Genomic DNA, 20,166 nt, shown 5'->3' with positions numbered 1-20,166 from the left:
TTCATTGTTTTTATAAAGAGGGAGGGATAATGTGGGAAGCTCACATTAAACTGTATCCTGCTGAGTTTTCAGTGTCTGCTTCCTGTTGTTTGGTGTCCCTCTAGTGGACTAAGGATGCTATTGATTTCATTCGCTCACTTTATTTAGTACCCGCCCTCGATCGACTGATCATTGTAAGAATTTGAGAAATCCAAAGATAATTTGATCCAGTTTAGCTCCTTTAACATTTTATAGCTAAAATTTAGTTTTAAAAAGTATTTAAAATCTTAATTTAAACAATGAAAATTTTAGATTGTACAATGTTGTATATTAAATTGACTCAATTATTTAACATTACATGCTTCAAACTATTTTTTGTGTAATAAGCATGGCGATTCCTCATAAAAAATTGCAAGGTTTAAGCAATCAAAATCAAAATTTGCTTACTACTCTTCAAACTGACTCCTACGTCATGGAAAAGAGTAGCTTTAAAGTGGTTTGACCTGAAAACAGGAATTTTAAAACCTCTCATCAGGAGCTGAAATGAGATGAAGTCTCATTCATACCGGCATGAAAAGAAAACGGAGAAGAAAACCATCAAACTGTTTTCCTAAGTTAGATTTTATATGTTTAACTTATGCGATTAACCTATTTTTTTTTTCACTATGGTGATCTTAAAGTTAAATTGCACATCTTGATTAAATCTCGCAGAAACCCTGAGCTTTACTTGCATCAGTCTCCCAAAAAAACACACAAAAAAAACACAAGTGAACAGAGAAATTAACTGTGTACATCCACTTGGTTATGCGAGAAGGGTTTTGTTTAATCAAAGGTGAATCTGTTTTTCAAGAATTGGCTTTCTTTACTGTTAGTGTGACTCATTCAGTTTCAGCTGCAGTTTCTTGGTAATGGTGAGGCAGCACTTTCTTACCAGCATCATCATCATCATTTTCTCCGTATCACCACAGGCCCTTTCTTTAAGGCTGCTGCTAATCCTAAAGCAGTGACCCAAATGACGCATTATCTAATCTGGTGGAGAGAGGGCTGCAGATCTCGTCAGTCACTGCTTATTTGCTCAGGATCAATTTACTTTTTACTTTTCATGAGAATTCTGATATAATAAAGGGATGTGAAAAGTCATCTATAATGGTGCAGCGTAGGCAGAGGTAAGTATAAAAATATGAAAGCATAAAGCCATTTTGAACAGTCATGACCTCTGAGTTGTCAAAAAGAAATGGGGTCTGTTAGAGTTTGTGGCCAAGATGTGGTTTTATTTCAGAATTAGCACCTTTCAGTTATGTTTTTAAGAAGGTTCCTTCCTGCCTCAGCTGTGCAGTGCTCTGTGGAGGGAAACATAAGCTTGCTACATCACCAGCACAACATTTTGAAATGTAATTTTAGACATTTAGAAATAAGACTTTAGACTTTGTATTCTGCTCCAATTAAAATAAACATGTAGAATAAAACGTCATTTCAGCTTTTTTAAAGTTCTAGGTGTAGTTATAGGGGACTGAATGGGTGGTGTTGGACTTTTGTGTGTTTTAACAACATTAAATGCACAGTTGCTTGTACATTGATGTAGGAACTATGTATGTATCCTATCCCACCTCCAAGAATACAGCTTGGCAGGGAAACGTGAAAAATATAAGAGCAGTTTTGCTTATTTTTCTTAGTTAAAATGGTCCAACACAATTAAGATATTAAATTTTGTAATGTGAAAAACTAAGCAAGGCCGTGATAAATAATTCAAAAACTTTTTCCACCTTTAATTGTTACATTTATCCTGTTGAAACGCATATTGTTGAAGCGTAATTTGTAAAACACTGGAAATAAAAAAAAAATGTGGCTTAAAATTCATGGACACATTGGAGAAGCACATCCTTCAGTCAACCTGAAATACGTTTTGAGTTTAGTTTTACCATTCAGTTTAAGCACTCAAATAATATTAATTGTAGTAAATCCGACTAAAAAAATATTGTAAAAAATAAAATTCTAGAAGAAATTGGTTTTAATTTGGGTTGTAAAAGATAAATGCCAAATTATATGTGGAAAAAAAGCTTTAGAATGACTTAACTGGTCATGTTTTTACTTCACAAATTTACTTCTGGTATTCTAAGAGGGCTCTCTCTATATTTTACATTTTCATCAAACACAATGTGTCAAAATTTGCTATAATATTTCTAAAATCTGAAGACTAAATCTTGACAGCTGCATTCACTTTTTGTTTTTTTACATCTTGACTTGAGGTGCTTTGATCAGTGGGATTTGCATATTGCAGATAGCTTTCGTTTTTATTCATGTTTCAGAAGAGGAGCTTTGACTACGTTAGATCCAACATCATCAATTTCACATGTTCCCCTGGAAAATCAATGAGTATCAACAACTTCACTGAGAACTTAGAGTGTGATGATTTATTGAAATTCATCAAAGACAGTGCATGCCCCATGTTAAGAATTAGAAACACAGTGAATTTAAATTCTTATGTATTGTAGTAACTTAATTCCTGGAAACATCACAGAAATAAAGTCCACCTGATTTATGCCGTTTTATACCTTTACATACTAACTACTCCAATTACAATGTGCACAAAAAAAAAAAGAAAAAAAGAAAAGAAATGTCCATTTAGTTCAAAGTTCACAACAAAATCATGTCTAGCATTTCATGTCCTAAGTGTAGTTTCACTGTCTTTTCTTCTGTGACTCTTAAAGCCAAACTGTCAAGAAGGCAGTTCACACTGCCAGCATCGCGGTAGCTGAGGGAGGGAGACAGGCGAAATAAATAATGCCATCATCAGCGCGTCGTGACAACATTCCTTGTGACGGTCGGATGAAATCTGGGACACAGTTGCATTCATCGTTCAGTGAGCTCTTCCACAAAGTCAAACCCACCGACAGCAATGAATGTTGATTGTGACCTTTGCTGTGATTTAGGAAGCTGGAAGTATGTCCGGATTGTTTTCCTTCCCAAGGAATCATCAGCCGTTCTTCCTCTGGTTCGTGTGGTGGGGCTTTATCTTCATCTTTTTAAAATACATCTAGTGACAAAAGCTGTCCGCAGGGTACAGTCAACGGTCGATGGTTTTTGTTAAATTACGCTCAAACTCACCGACAGCGTTGAATGTTCACTGTGGCAAGCGTGAACCGGACGGCGACCAGAGATGTCTGCGTAGAAATGAGGGCGAAGCGTGGATGCTCTGACTTGCATATTCATTAACTAAATCTTTCTTTCATTCTTCGGAAGTAAACAGAAAAGGTCATGGGAGCTTTACCAAAGACAGCAACATCGTTGGACATTTAATGATTATGTGCTACCAATGCTTGAACTGGTTACAGTAAAACTCAACATTATTCATCCCTCTGGCAGATTTAGGCGTAAAACTTGCTTCATTCGACCAAGACAAAATGGAAAAGTCTGCTCGTGATAGATAAGAAAATACAAAAGAAGTCTTAATTTCGTATATAAAGTTTTTTTTTAAAATCATTTTAATACAATAAATAGCATGTTAAAAATTCTTCCCAATAATCAATTTTAGATCTTTATCAGATTAAAGCAATCACACCCTTTTATGATTTCTGATAAGAGCTTCTGGTGATTTATGAATAATAAATCATCATCTTGATGATTTATTGTCCAAGATGAGCTCCAAGTCTTTGACATGAAGGCCTCCTTGCCATCACCCTAATCTTTAATTCCTTCAACAGATTCCCATCAGTTTCAAGTTGGAACTCTGTCTTCAAAAATAATAACGGACAAAAGAAACATGTTGATAAAATTACTTCAACCCTAAATCTGCCAAGGGTATCAATAACATAACTCTGTGTTAGTTATGTTATTGTCATGTTCCCAGTTACATGACAATAACATGTTGGTCATTTTGATTTAAATATCCAAAATATTTCTTTAAATAATAATAATAATAAAAAAAAATTCCAAATGTGACACAAAAACGAGTGTGTGTCTTTGCAAAGACTTTTCCTCCCCCAGTAGTTTCTTCCACCGCAGCCCATGAAAGAAAAGAAACAATTTTGACTCACCTTTTCTTTAAATCTTAGAAACCGAGCAGTGATGCGAGCGTAATTTAACTTCCATGAAATACAGTCAAAATTACACAGACGGTGAGTGCATGGGAACACGTCTTATTTTGCTGAAAGTAGCAGATACACAAAGAAAGTCATCTTGAAACTCCTGACTCATAGTAGTTCTTAGTTAACACAGCACCTGGGCAGGAGCTGCAGTTGGCTGTCTTTTTTTTCTTTTCTTTGCCGTTTTGAAGCACAGCTGCTCGGCCTCTAGAGGAGCATCGACATGCCTCAAAGGCTTCAGCGCAAGTTGAGGATGAGGGAGAGAACGGGTATGAAACTGCCGACTCACCCTGATCAGTAACGCTTGATGTTTCGTTATGATGTGGTCCCCTGAGTCTGAGGACTGAAAGACTCAAATGTGCTTTATATTTGTTTCCTCTCTCTTTGCACTAATACCAAGAGAGAAACTGTCCACCATCTTAGGCAGTGCTGAATCATTGCTCATCTTGGGAAGGAAAGACAAACGCGCAGACAGTAAGAAGCATTTGAAACTCAAATGCCGCAGAGCTGCTGTAGTAATTAGACAGGACGTGACGGCAACTACGCTGGTGAGTCAAGATTCGTTTGGGCGATAAACATCATCCTGGGATGCTTTAACAGGGCAGGATAAGGAGTGACTAAGGCATTCTGGCTGAATGTGTCACCACCTGCCAATCCCTCTCTAAATACCCCTGCACTCGTACAACTTTGATTTTAAAATAACAGCTTTTGCTGTCTTTACTACAAAGAGTACTAAGACTTGTGGAGAGGAGTATGCCGCCTCTTTTTACCCTCACATCTCATGCCACTGCTGTCATTTTATTTGTATCCGATGAAGATCTCTTCACTTCAAAGTAAACCCCCACTCCAAAAAAAAAAAAAAAAAAAAAAAAAAATCAAGTCTACAACTCTGTTTGTTAGCTGATGAAATATATATCTATATATAAAAACATGTCCAACATTATATATAAACAAATAGTCCTTGCTGCGACAAACCCCCCAATGGTGATGTGAGTGACAGTGTTTGAATTGACAGAAGTGGATGAGAGAGAGTGTAGCTTTATAAGGTCTTTTCTGGCCGCGGGACGGGGTGGCTGACAGTGGGAAGAAAGAAACGGGACACGAAACTAAAGAGAGAAGAGCCCTGAGCTGACAATGTGGCCTTAATCTGAATGACAAGGCCTGCACATCAGCCTTCGAACCAGCCTGGGTTGGAGCGATGGTGAGGGGGTGCTGGATGATGTGGGAGCTAACGGGGGGGAGGAAGAGGATATAAAGAGACAGAGGAAGAAGGAGGGGAGGGTGTCCTTCCTTCAAACACGCTGGCCTTAATGGTACGGACAGCTCTGACATTTAACCGCTGAATCATTTTTAGATAAGTGGACGGGCTGGGGGGAGCTGAGACTTTGGCTAAATATAGGGAGCTTTGAAACAGACAATAAAAACGATCCTACCGAAAAAGTTTAGGACCGCTGAAGCAAAGTTCTGTAAATGCTTAAAAGCAGGTAAATATATCAGAAGTATATTACGCCCTTTACGTCTTCATTGACTATTCATTTACAATTTTATGAACCTCTAACCTATAATTACATACATATTGGACAGTGAGGCTAATGCGTATTTATAACGGTTAACACAGGCTTCCTCTGTGTAACGCGAAAATGGAGGATGTAAGTGTTTCCATACATACCTAACAGAGAAGTGAACCAGTGGTAAGATCAATAAAAATAAATATAAAACAAGGTCCTTCAATCATAAACTGCTTTAATATTTGTGTGTTTTACACACCTTCCCTTTATATCAGAGAGTTACACTGAATGGACATGCTTCCATTCTCAATAAGTGTTTCACACAGAAAGTTCATTGGTGTTGCACTTTCATTTCCTGTGGAAATCATTGTCAGCTGCTGTAAAAATAGCCACAAAGTCCAAAGAGCTGAAAGGTATATAAAATAGGGTTTACACTAAACACTATGAGATTTCAGAGTTTCTATACGGACCTAGACGTCAACTTTAGTCTTAGAACCTTCTTGGATAGCAGTTAGTTTAAGCAGCCGGGGCCAAGCCATCTGAAATTATACAGAATGAAGACACCATGTGAGTTATTCCCAGCAGCCACTTAATAGAACCTCACTTCAAAAGTTATGAATTTTACCCCTGAAGAATAAGGCAGTACAGAGAGTTTGGGCAATAATGGGAATGACTTAATTAAACAGCATCATTTTAAAACGAGGTGACCAGATGAGGCTGTGACCAAAGAGCCAGTGAACAGAACAAATTTGTGTAAGACATGAACTGAAATCCCCCTTTTCTATCAAACCTCAAATTGCAAATTTCTTTGTCAACAATACTCCACACAGTCGATTCAGCGCATCTGAGCGGCGACGAGCAGAAAACAGAACAAAACTACAGGGGATTTTTCTTAACGTCAAGTAGCGAAGTAAGTGATAATGGCCGTGTTTCCTCGGCAGACTGGGTGCAAGGACAAAAAGGGGGAAAGAAAATAACAAAAGAGAGCCCCGACAATGCTCCAGGATATTCGTAAGCCAGGTTTGTGTAATGAGCACTGTCAGCGTTTCACAATTAGGACCGTGGACTCTGTCAGAACAGACTAGTAATTCCAGACAGACGAATCATACAGGAGGTGATTAAACACTGAGAATTCTGCTCCACTTGACAAGCTTGTGTACACACTGTTTTATTTATTTTTTGTCCTTTCAATATTTGAGTTTTACAGAACGTAGGGACAGATATGTGTTCTACCCAAACATGGAGCGTCTGCAGAGATTTTGCACCTATTTTTTCTCCACCGCTGTCAATCTGATTTCTCCGCTTCGTTTCATCACGGAAGCTAATTTTAGGCTTGCAAGTGTGAGTTTTTTGCCTGGAGGGAAAATATGCATAAAATTTAAAAATAACATGAAACAGGCGAGGTTTCTATGGTGAAAAATAGGAAAATTGAAGGTGAAAAACAAATATTTTCACAAATAACTTAATTAATGTGAATATGTAAAGCTATTTTTAAAAGTGCAATTAGCCTTAAGACATACTGTAGGCTGTTTTCAATCTTTAAAAAATGTAATTTTTCTACAAAACCTACACATCGAGATGAATGGAAACTGTTCAAAAATGTTAACTACAGCAATTTCAGATTTAATAAGGTTAACAAGACGCAGCTTTGAAGAAAAACAGCGGAACCTGCAGTTTGCACCCGTCTTTCACCGTCAACCCGCCCTCCTCCCAGGAGTTGGAGGAAATTCCTGGCGAGGGTGCTGCAAGTCGCCGCGCTCAGCCTGCAGGTACAGACCGGCCTCCTCTGTCTGTCTGCCTGTCTGCAGATATCACACCGCGACGTGATCTGTTTAGCACCCTGACTTAATGCTCACCTGCTTGCGCTCAACCCCCACCTACCATATGTGTGTGTGTGTGTGTGTGTGTACGTGCAAGTGTGTCAGTGTGTGCAGTGTTTATTGTGACCGTGTGTACACGACGCCTTCTGTCTCCTCACAGCTGGAATGGCGTCTCCTTCTTTATCTGCTGCACTGCAATTATAGACACACACGCACACAGAATGATAGATGGATTCTTACTGCAAGGACAGGATATTTTTGGAAATTATTTAAATCTCTTATAAATAAAGAAGGACTAAAAACTCATATGGAAGAAGTGAACTGATTAAAGTGCCTAAAAAAAATAAGAAACATGGGACAACTGAGTGAAAGATGGACGTGAAACTTGCAAAAATGTAACAATTCTAACCAATCTCAGAATTTATCTATGCACTTTATGACAAAAATCTAAAAAAAACTAAACATTTTAAAATGAGCTTGAAGCATTCAATTTTCTGTGACTTGCATGCATAGTTTGTCATTTCCCCCTGAGGTTGTCACCGCTCTGACAGATACAAACTGACTTGTACAAGCGCACTCACAAAACACACACCAAGACACTTGAGCAGGGGTCTGAGTCCAGCTGGAGGTGGTCTCCTGCCAAACCTGCAGGGAGGCTGACTATTCATATTCATCACACGAGCACACTGATTGGAACTGACAGGACAAACACACACACACACACACACACACACACCCGCGTTCTTACACGCACGCAGTTGGGTAAAAAACAAAACAAAAAGAAATCTACTGGCGCGTGATTCAGTGGTTAGACTAGGCAAGGTTTGTTTATACGAGGTACAAAGGTTAAAAAACAAGTTTACAGTTTTAATGTATTTTTTTAAGGATAGTGTAATACCCGCCGCCCCTCACTCTTTGTCTACTGTTTGTCAGCTGGCTGAAAGAAAGCTACTGTATTTTACAAGAGAGACGGATTTGGCTGAAAATATTTCGCAGCACCAGCTCGCCATCTTATAAAGGTAAGCACTATTTTAACACTGTAGCTGTCAAGCTACAAGCAACATGACTGAGAAGCAAACAACCATAGCCTGGCTACCGAGTCAGCTTTTTAGTCCATTTTTTTTTCTCTTTTTAAATAGGTGTACTTAATGTGTATATTTATGAATATCAAAATGGAATATAAAATATTAGTTACATCCATAATGACAAATACGTTTATTTCAGTGGGGGAAGCTGTTACTTTACTCAACTTAAAGCAGTCGTATGATGCTATATGGTTTGGTTTTACAATGAACAAGCTTACCATGACCTAACTGCATGCTAGCCCTGGCTGTGTTGAGAACGCAGCTGTCTTCTTTGCTCACGGTATTATCTTTTACTTCTGCGTTTTAGACTATTTTGCTCATTGTTATGAATGATATGCACTGTAGATTAAAAAATATGGACTGTTTAGAAAAGGAAAACGAGGTGTTTATGGTAAAGAGACAGCCATGATTGGATGAAGAGCAGCAACAGTAAGTAATGTCGGGAGAGGTGTAGGGCGGGAGAGAAAAAGCGAGAAGTTAATAATAGCCAATGGACTGGGAAGGCAACATCATTGAGAGACATGGAGGATGAGTACCACTCCTCTTCCTCTCTCTCTCTCTCTCAAATACATACACACACACAAAGGCAAAAAAGAGAGAGACTCCATGGGGCGCTGAATAATAACCTTCCTTGTCATTATCATCGCCAAGCCAAACCGCTCTCCTCTCCACTCCTCCACCACCACCACCTTCCATCTTCAGCACAATCATTGCCCTATCGTTTACAGTGTGCCGCCAAATGGGAACATCAATAGACACATCCATTAGCAGCGTGAGTTCTTTCCTCTCTGATTCTCAAGTGCTTTAATAGTTGGCGCACACACAAACACACACGCCGACACACAGACACACACAGACACACACACACACCCTCGACCGACTGTTAACCAAGCTGGCCTCGCGCAGGAAAAAAAGCTGAACTGATGGAGTGTATCATTAAAGCTTAACTGTGACACGGCTGCTGTGAGGTTGGCTTCGTCAGTTAACCCAAAAACGCTGGAAATGACCAGGGCTGCTTTCTCAAACTGAATAGCTCACATTTGACTAGTTTTTTTTTTGTTTTTTTGTTTTGTTTTTTTAATTCAGTTTAAGTTCCAAATCTGTATAATTAGCTCAAATTTGACAGCTTTGGCGAGCTTAACTCTTGACAGCCACATTTATTTCTTGATAACTGCAGCCACTGGATAACATTTAAAAATCCTAATGCAGTACTAAAATATGCACATTCTTTTTTGTCCCACAAAAAGCCTGAGCAGTTGTAGCCTCTTCAGTGTGTTCCGAGTGGCTCAAAGTGATAACAGCAAGATACATTTAAAGAGGACAATCAAAGAAACTTAATTAGTATGCTAATTAGTAGTTCATCAAAAATGTAAGAAAAAAAAATTAACCCTTTTTAGAAATTAAAACTAATTATCAACCTCTCTTTCCATTCACATAAAATCAGACACAAAAAATGTAGATTCTATACAGGGCTACATTCATACCTTCTAAAGTTAACTGTAACTACAGATTGAAATTAGTGTGGGTCGCTATAGTACAGATTAATTTACAATAAAATTATCTGCACTGTGGATCAAGTGAAGCCTAACAAGGAGACTAGGGAAGGGACGTCGGGGTGGGGGAGCAGAGATACAAAAGAGGGAGGGGTTTCCCAGAGAGCCGCCGCACTGTAATTTCGTCTTGAAGGATTTATTTTGGAGGGTGTGCTCGGCAGGATGCTGGGAAGCCTGGGAGGGGCGCTGGGTGGGTTATGCGGGTTGGTTACGGAGGTGTTGTGGGATGTGCGGTGGGGAGGTTAAACTTGTATGGATAGGTTCAATGGACGGGGAAAAAAAAAAAAGGGAGCTAAAAACAGATTTAGATTTCCCTGACGCAAGTACACTTAAAAACAGTAAGACATTGTATAAGACGTATTTATAATAGCTTAAAACATCTAGACTTTAAAGGAGAAAATTGGTTTTAAGTCGATGCTGTTCTAGTCTGTTTTCACAATAATTTTCTATACATTTTTTGTAATAAGTTTTACATTTCAGTGTTGGAATTTGGCTTTGAAGTAAAAGACGAAAGCAGCAAAAGATAATGAATGTGTTTTCGTGAATTCCAACTGCGATTATCATCGTGACTCTGTGGTCTGTTGTTCCTTACTGTAACAGTCTTTGTGTGCAAGTGCGTGTACGTGGGTGTGTGTGTGTGCGTGTGTGTGCGTGTGCAGAAGGGTGGTGGTAGACCGCAGACAGCCTCTAGGTGCCATTGCACTGGGTTTGTGTGTATCCTTGCGTGCCTCCTTCATGTCTGGACCTGGGCAGAAAACAAACAGGAGTACAGAGTAAATTCAGGGTGTCGTCTGGTTAAAGCATGTTATTGAAATGTTTACACATGCATATTCATCACACTGCGTACACACGGGAGTCGGAAGAGGCACATGCACTCAAAAAGAAAAGACAAGATGCAAACAGGCGACTGATTTCAATTAGCACGCTGCATTTGATGCGTGCGCCGAAGCTAGTGGTTAAAAACAGTTTTAAAATTCGACTTTAAATTATTCAGCAACAGATGATGTGCAAACTAATGTTTGCTTCAACTCTGTTAAATAACTCGCATGAATTTATTTGTGCAGAAAGCCCACTCTGAAGTGGACCAGATCCTATCAACAGCTTGGGTGGTCTTAGGAAGCACAGAAAAGGAGCTGCTGCTGGGTGTGTACATTAACCTCTGATTGAGCAACAAAAGGGCCCCACTTTTCAGAAACATATGAATTCAGCATCTTTGGAGTCTGTATAATACAAGGCCTTGATAAAAAAAAAACACCCGACAAATTGCGCATTGAAGTGGCTGTTTTTATCTCCTTTAACAGAGCTGCTGTAAATACTGTGTTCTTCTCATGTGGTGCTCGACATAAACTGAAGAATTTCAGGATTATGAGGGCACTGGCTGTAATGCGTTATCGGCTGCAGCGCTGCGTCTGACGCTGAAGCAGCAGGATGAGGCCGAGAGTGAATGTGCGGAGAGACAGAATGAATAATCAAAAAGAATTTCTGAGTCTAACGTCTACAGCTGGCCAGACTGAGAAGGAGGAATAAAACCGTATTGGGTGTAGCAGGAGGTGATTGATGCAGCAACACTATGTAATATATATTTCTGGGTGTGTTGAACTATTTTTTTTAAAAAATATGTTTTAGAAAGTTAAATTTCTTGTTATGCTATCTGAAACAGGTTTGCTTTTTGCAATTATCCAAAGCTATGTTTTGCTTTTCTTTAGAACGTCAGGAAAAAAAACAAAAAAAAAAACAAAAAAAAAACATTTTGATTCAGACTTCATTTTTTGTAGTTGTATTATTTCATGCTGCTTTATTTAATTCAAAGGTCATTTGGCTTTCTGTTGTTACAGATAACAGACATGGTACCGTGGAGTTGTGGCCAGTAAAGCACATCTAAGTTCCCATGGAAATCATATTCATTAGTGTTTTTTTTTTAAGGTACTTAAGCTGCATTAATGATTTTTTTTCCCACTGCTTGTAGTTTTAAGTAGTCCCTCAGAGTCCCTTTAAACTTCCATCTTTTCTGGCTTGGGATCATTTCTGCCCTTTGGCGAAAAGCAAAGCAAGTGGTCATAATTAGATATGGCAAGTGCATGCACTCCTTATTAAATATATCTAGAAGTCAGAATATCATGTATTTAAGCACAGCACATATATCTCAACCACTTCTTTTTATTCTTCATCAAAGTGTGTTGCAAAATTAATACACTTACGTTAGCCATTCTTATCCTCATGTTAATCTAAGTTTTAATCTTGTTCGCTGAGTTGCATAGGAGTACGTTTTACAAACATAATTTACAAAATAACACCACTGCTGTAACAAATGGGCCAGAAAATTTCAGATAATTACATCTACATTACAAAAAAAAATATCACATTTAGAAAGAAAAACATGCAGAAATGAAATATTCTATAAATATCTGCCTAAAACGTGTTTAAAGGGTGGCTTGCAGAAACAGACATGCCATGGAAGCATGGCTTCTCAGCCGGATCTACATTTTCAGAGGGAGAACAATGATTGACCTTTACCGTGCGAAAAATTGCCTCAATTGTTCATACTTTCCTTTGATGTTAAATACAGGGAAAGAGGGCAGCACAGGAAAGCTGCTCTCTGCAGACAAAGGAGAAATTAAATCTTTTATGCCAACTAAGAACTTCCGTCCCCAGTTCACAATGATGATTAAAAAAAAAAAAAAAACTTCATTTCTGTTTAGGCACAATGTAGCAGCCTACATCAAGGTATATCAAAGTTTGAAAAGTTACAGTTTTAAGCTGCTCCTTTCTCAGCTGTTGCTGCACATTGCTAATTAGCTGGCTGAAAGAAGGCTATTACACTTTTTTTTCTGCTTACAAGGGCAATGGCTGTAGGAGTTCATCCTGTAAGCAGTGGGTTGACGGTTCAAAACCCTGTCTCAGTTGTTGTCTCCTTGGACTAGACACTTTCACCCTTCAAAATAATAAAATAAGTGCTACAAATAACATTATTACTATGTTATTAATTGTTATCTGTGAGTGAGGTTATTTTAGCAGCAATAAGATCAACCCAGCTAGACCATGTTTTACATTTTTGCTTTAGTATTTTGTGTGTGTAAACATGATACAATGAGATGTGGGGTTTTGAACTTAATATTATAACACCATGAGCGTCTCATACTGCTTTAGTGTTGGCATTGGTCAGTTCAAAATGGAGATGTATTTTTTATTTCTTATTTCTGGAAGGGGAAAGTGGTACATCCTCTTTTCTATACCTTTTTATAGCAACAACTCATTTTTTTCTGTTTTTTTTTTTTAGCAACAGTTTGTTGCTAGAAAAACTATTTTTTTTTCCTTCTGTATCCTATTTTTCCATCTTTCTGTCTCGTCTCAATGCCTGCTGTGAACAGGGAAGAGTACTGCCATCATTAAAGCCCCAGTATACTCACCAATATAAACCCCCTAAAAGAATGGGACCACCCAAATGTTTGTAAAGATCCGTGTTTACCCTGCTACCCAAAGAGACGAATAGAGATAATGGTGAAAATAACCACAAATTAGGATACTTGAACATTAGATGGAACACGGGAAGTTTTCTTTCTTTTTTTTTTTGGGTTAAGGTTAAAACAGTATCAGTCAGAATTTCTGGTGAAGCTCTTTCCTTGTGGGACTTACCACTATTCCATTGTTTTTATCAAAGTGTCAAAATTTAATTATAAGAAAGCAATCAATATATTGCAACTTTGCAACTACTCTATTAAAAAGCTTTACTATGCATGTTTTCCTTCTAAAATGTATGTTTATATTCAGTGGCTTTGTTGGCTTTATGCTGTCACGAACAAAAATAATAGTCATGCACGAGATGCATAAATTGACCCATGTTACATTTTTGTGCCGTTTCACTTTGAAGCAAATGTGGTCCAAAGTGGTTCAATGAGTGGAGAACACAGAAAGATTTAAGAGTTCCTCTTCTAATGGGCCACCCAGGTTTGCAATGTACAATATGTGAGAATGTGAAATGTTGACGACAGAAAAATCCAGCCATTTTGTCACAGGCTCCCTGGGCTATGAGATCGCTTTAAGAACATAAATACATTTCAAAGACCAGAGAAGCATTTATGGTTTTTATGGTAAGTTTACACAGATAAATGTAACCCTTCAGTTTTGGATCATCTGGCTTCTATTCAGAGGCTAAATACAGGTTTGGATGGAGGCTAAAGTTAGCTATGTGAGGAAATGCAGGAGGGTGCACATTTACAATTCTTAGTAAAGTGAAGGAGTCGCGTTCAAGTGCGCATCTACGAATGTTTTGATCAGTTCCGTTGCACCCTGGCGAAAACAACTGAAGCAGGTAGTGAAGCAGGAAACGTCCAGCATGCCTATTTTTTTCCCCCCCGGATTACGTTTACGTCGCACCACGTCACTAATCTGCTTTGCTGGTGTGTATGTGCTTTTACCATGTTGTGCCTGTTTGTAATAAAACTAGCACAGGCATGTAGAGCTAGACCACCCAGAAAAGTTACCAAAACACCCTCCCCAAAGAAATGCGCTAGTCTTAATTATATCCATCTTCTGGGCGTGACTTTCAGCTCAAAACAGACATCTGAGCCACCCCTCGACCGATAGGCCACAAACCTCATGACAAAGCTTTACGAAAAGAACTTTTTGGTCAACACACTGACTTTGGATGGAAACAAACAAGATAAGTGCAGTGTTAAATTATCAATATTCTTATCATTTTGTTTTTTTTGTTTTTTTGGTATTCTGATCTTATATTCATTACATCTTGTAAAGGGACTGCAGCAAAATTAATCAAGATATTTAAAGGAAAGGAAGGACAGCTAACTGAAATAAACACCTGCACAGAGTGTAGCACTTCATTAACAGGAGGAAAAACATGACAGCTTGTAGACGTGGACACACACACATGAGCTGCAATATGAAAACAACTGTTGAAAGAGGAGGCTGTTGTGACTAACCCGTTCCCGTCTGTGATCTCTAATTTTTATGTTGGGAATATGAGGGGGCAACTGTTTTGGTTGAGCATGTAGAGACTTAAAAAGGCACAAGAAGACACAAGAGGAGAGAGAGTGTAAGCAGACAGGACCTCAGTGACTATCTGCCAGACAAATCCTCCTCGCGCTTTGATCCGCTGCCCACTTCTCCCTCTGTGGGTTTTGTCTTCAAGCACACAGCTGTGATGTTTAGCTGAAATGCAGCAAGATTTCAAGGCTCAGGGAAGTGAAAATTCAATGAAAATACGTGCCAATTTAACACCCTGCAATGCTGAAAATAAAAATAATCAAGATTTACAGCTACTAAATATATATATATATATATATATATATATATATATAAACATGCAGTAAGGGGAGAAAAGGGTTAATCTCTTCTTGTTGTAGTTTGGCTGAGATGCTATCTAAAGCCATTTGTTTCAAGTAGTGAGGCTAATGACCCTGATCTGACTCTTGGCATTAGGCAGGGAGCAAAACAAGGTAAGTAACCTCATATGTTCTCAGGGGGCCAAGATAATGAGAGGGAATGGGAATACGAGCTACGGTCCATCATCTACTTAGAATCCAGACAGCAGCGCCGTCTTACCACTCTTTCCCACCCCCAACCAAAACTCGACAAGACGCACAAACACAACTCTTCTTCCCCATCCAATTTTGCTCCTGTCTTGTTAAGTAAATGTAATGTATGTTGCATGCAATCATCAATAAGTCAATAGTCTATTAACTCTGAGACATTGGTATTATTACTGTAAACAAGGAGTTCCATCATTAGGATAGCAGGCTGTTTCCATTTGCCTTTTCTTTAGTTTAACCGCTTGGTTGGCATCGCCCGGTCTGCAGGGTCACTTTGCTTTCTAGACCTATTTTACATGTCGCATGATAATTGATCGACTGGAATTTTAACACAAATACATACATGCAAAGTGGGTTTTATGAGTAAACTGGTTTCTAAGAAATTTTGGTAAATAGATTATGGTATTTTGACAGCAATAAAGCCTAAATGTCCATTAGGCTTGTATTCCGAGAACAAGTCTGACTCAGTTTTTCACAAACCAAGCACATTCATTTTTATAAACAAATGCTAGAGTTCATGTTTAGATTTTTTTTTAAAAGTCTACATTCTGTATGAGGACTGCATGAGAGGGCTTACATAGCTACCAAAATCAAGAAAAGAAAGATGTAAAACTATTTGTTTTTTTCAAAAGAAGTTAATTGAGATTTGGCTGTAGAATTAACACAATGTGTGTGTGGTATGGTTAAATATACTGTTTCTAAATGGCTACAAGCGGCCCATAGATCCATAGATTGTAAAATTGAATGTTCTACTTTGATGTTCCATCCTACATCTTCTTATTGTAAGTGGCTAATGACTTCTGTTCTATTTTTTCTTTTATTTAAAATTAAGGTTCTAATTTTTTTCACTCATTTTATAAAGATGTTTCAATACTGTATACTTTTTCTGCTCACTTTGACAATGAATTCAAGTAATTGCCCATTACCCACAGTTTACTCTAAAATAATGTGATTGTGTTACTCCAATAAGTAACTTAAGGTAAGGTAATTTTATTTATATAGCACATTTTCAGCAAATTCAAAGGCAATTCAAAGTGTTTTGAATTGCCTTAAAGCAGCAGGACCAAAAGTAATTGTTATTTTAGTTTGTTTATTTCATCGCAGATTCATGTGAAGGAAAACATTTGTTTTTAGGTACAAAATGAAAATATGTCGGGACGATTCGGCAGCATTTGAATACATTTGAAAGTGATGCTACAAATACACGATGACACTAACAGACCAGAAGTTGGTTGCATATAAATTCATCATGAAAAGACTCATAAAAACAACATTTACACTTCGTTTTCATTCCCTTTTTTGAGAACGCCACGTCTTACCAATAACGGCTTAACGACAGTTCAAAGTTACTGCCATACGCGAAGAGGCCGAAACGTATGCATAGACACTGTATAGCCAGGCATGGATGTTCTCACAATATGAGGCAGAGAGAATTCGGCTGTGATGGGAAAACAGCGGGGGGTCCACTCCTCAGCTTTTATTCGATTCAAGTCGAGCATGGCTGCCTCTTTTACTTCTGGCATGCACATGGATATTTTATGTGTGTGTGTGTGTGTGTGTGTGTGTGTGTGTGTGTATGTGTGTGTGTGTGTGTGCGTGCGCGCGCCCGCGTGTATGTATGTGTGGAAAAGAGAATAGGGCACCAGAATAAGTACCTACTGCACTCTGTGTATGTCTGCGTGAGCATAAATGTTTTTGTGTGTGTGTGTCAGTAATACCTCCTATGGCAGGCTAATGATAGGTCTTATCGACACCCAGCAGTGAATGCAGGCCTTTGTCTCCTCTCGGGACGCATTATGAAAAGCTTAGGGGGCTGCCTTTGACTCCTCTTTCATTTGTTCACCCACTGATAAAACTGGGTACAAAAAAAAAAAAAAGGCAACTCTTATATGGCTCCTACAGTGCAGCGAGGTTGGTTACAATAAAACCCCAAGCCTTGTGTGCTCATCAACAAAATAAGCAAAGCAAAGTTAGAGCCGCAGCTCAAAAACTCATAAGTCGCAGACAAAAGATGGAGATTAAGACCGGAATTTACATTTTGCTAAACAAAAACACAAAGCTCCAAGTCAACGAGGAGTGAACAGATTGGAGAGAGGAAAACAACATGAATGAGCTTGAAGAATAGTTTAAAATTATTTTCAGTAATACCTGCTCTGACAGTATGAAAAAAAAAATGATCTGGGACCATAATGGATATAGAAATTCTTCTGGGTTGGCACAATGCGATTTCTCTCTGTATACCAACGCACTTTACCAGAATCTATAATTCTTTTTGTTTGCTAATTCTAAAATTCACATTAATTGAAATGAAATTTAACATTTTCAGAAGTTTTACTTTTAGTTTTGTTTTTAACAGATCTTGTTTGTCTTCACCGAGATCCACAGCATTTTCTACCCGATGAACCGCTAGTGTTACTACTTATAAAACATTTATTAATAGTAATAATGTTTTTTCTAAGTATGCTGGCACTCATCCTGTATAGTTAATCTATTAAAGAAAAGCTGAAAGTGTATGCGTTTGTACAAAGTAGAAGAAATACACGTTCTTTTTTTAAAGGCCTTGCTCATCACTGTGCTTGCTTGTGGAGTTGAATGTTGGGGCTCGATTCTTTGGACAAGCAGTGTTTGTTAGAAGAAAAATGTTGCATTTTTCCATTATGTCAACCATTCTCACATATTTTTGTGTACAGCCCCTTTGGGGAAGCCCAGTCAATTTCCTGCTGAGTCAGCAAAATAATCTCGCTTTATCTACGTTCTAACTTTGCTTTTGTTAGAAACTGCACTGACAGGGTTTGGATTGTAGCTTGTGGTTAACCCCCCGCCACCTTTTATTCAACTGTATTTCTGACATAATCATTTTTTCCCATCTTATTATTATTATTATGTTTTTTTTTTATCTAAATTTTCAATGTAAGCTTTCTTTGCGTCACCGCTCTCTTTCTCTGTCGGTTTTACCGACATGGTGGCAAATAATGAATCACCCCAATAAGCTGTGCAGTAAGGACTTGGAGGCTTCATCTAGTAGCCACATAGTGTTGAGACTCCCCCATCCCATTCCTCACAGCAATTAGAGAGAGGCCAGGAAGTGCATTGCTTTTATGATCTTATAAAGACCTTAGAGACTCCACTGCACAGACCCTCAACACTTCTAGATTTACTAGTTCCACATTATCCTTTCTGTCTTTCAATTATCTTTAAAGTTAACTTGGAAACTTAGTGGACTCCGCTCACTCTCTTTCTCTCCGTTGATTCCACACGCTGTAAATTCTCGTCTGCGAAACCACGTATGCTCTCCCTTTGAGAATCTCACACTGATACCTCTAGTTTCAAACTGCAGTGGCATTTCACGCCACAAAAGCCCTTCGTGCAAACACAAATGCCATCTAATCTTTCACTTATCTTTTAAGTTTTCATGCTTGTTCACCAACTGTCCTGACCATGACCACTGTGCATCACTCGCTGTTTTTCTTATCTTTCTTTTGGCACAAGCATGAAACCGAGAATTACCCGCTGTGTCCGTTCAAAATCTTTCACTGAATCGATACAACATGACGGAGAGCTCATCTGCCTGTCATCTTCCTGTATGTGTACATCCGTAAAATAAAACCTTCTGGCATACTGTGACTTGAGCATTTTTAACCTCGCCTCTATCTATCTAAATGGACGCCATTAGAGATCCAAGCTGCTTTTTGGGCCAAAGCTATCTTAGACGGACTCGTCTGCTGCTGAAACATGTCGCGTCTGTAGAGGGGGAAAAAAGGGCGAAGAGGAAAAGGCAGCAGCATGTCTGAATATTTTTCTTACATCCTCCACCGTTATCCTTCCTTTCTTCCCAGGACAACTCATGCATCCTTTGACAAGTCCCTAAAACAATGGGATTGTGTATCACGGTACAATGTATGTCTCCACTAATCCCAGGTGGTTGCTACATGGTTCATCCATCAAAAGGGTGATGAAAGAAGGCATTCCAACCTCAAAGACATCCTAAACCACTTCTATTTAAAAATATTTTTCCTAGTCTTGCTAGATAGATACAACCATTGCTCAACAACCCATAAATCCTGGCAAACCATTTTATCATTTCCTGTTTTTTTTTGTTTTTTTTTTACGGTTTTGGATCATAAAAAAAGTGCCACTTTGTGAATACACTGACATAGAAGCAATCACATAAAAGAAGAACATAGAGATGAAGGTTGCTTCCATATGGATCAAACACACACAAAAACATGAAACTACAAAAAATAAAAAGAAAGAACTCAAGAGAACATAAAATCAGTTTAGACACAACAAAACTGCTGCAAACAAATAAGTGCAAGAGATAAAGTGCAAGAAGAAAGAGGTGAGAGCATCTATGCTGGTTTGATATAAAATGAGTTAACCTAAAATGAAATGGAGCAAACGTGGAATTGAATTCGCTCTGTCTTCTGCAGAACATGAGTGTGAGCAGCAGTTCGGATTGAAAGTTGATGATGTAATACCTGCAGCTGAAGAGCTGACATATTTAGTGGATGAGTATAACATAAAATGTCTGAATCGTGTTGGGGGGGAAAGAATGTCTGAAGAAGAAGTTTTGTATTCATTGAAAGATAAATT

The 20,166-nt window shown here is 38.4% G+C and overlaps 1 long non-coding RNA gene across 1 annotated transcript in view; it reads right to left on the bottom strand.

Annotated features, from left to right (window-relative positions):
• Positions 1–4,232: 4,232 nt before the first annotated feature.
• Positions 4,233–20,166, bottom strand: part of LOC103130169 (uncharacterized) — a 31,844-nt gene continuing 15,910 nt past the window's right edge. The window contains exon 3 of the long non-coding RNA XR_475174.2: positions 4,233–10,772. This is a non-coding gene — a long non-coding RNA (uncharacterized LOC103130169). The remainder of the gene's footprint in view (positions 10,773–20,166) is intronic.

The sequence above is a fragment of the Poecilia formosa genome, unplaced genomic scaffold (genome assembly GCF_000485575.1).
Source record: "Poecilia formosa unplaced genomic scaffold, Poecilia_formosa-5.1.2 Scaffold10, whole genome shotgun sequence".
Taxonomy (NCBI): domain Eukaryota; kingdom Metazoa; phylum Chordata; class Actinopteri; order Cyprinodontiformes; family Poeciliidae; genus Poecilia; species Poecilia formosa.
The sequence above is the reverse complement of the archived record's forward strand: the minus strand, read 5'-3'. Positions and strand labels throughout refer to the sequence as shown.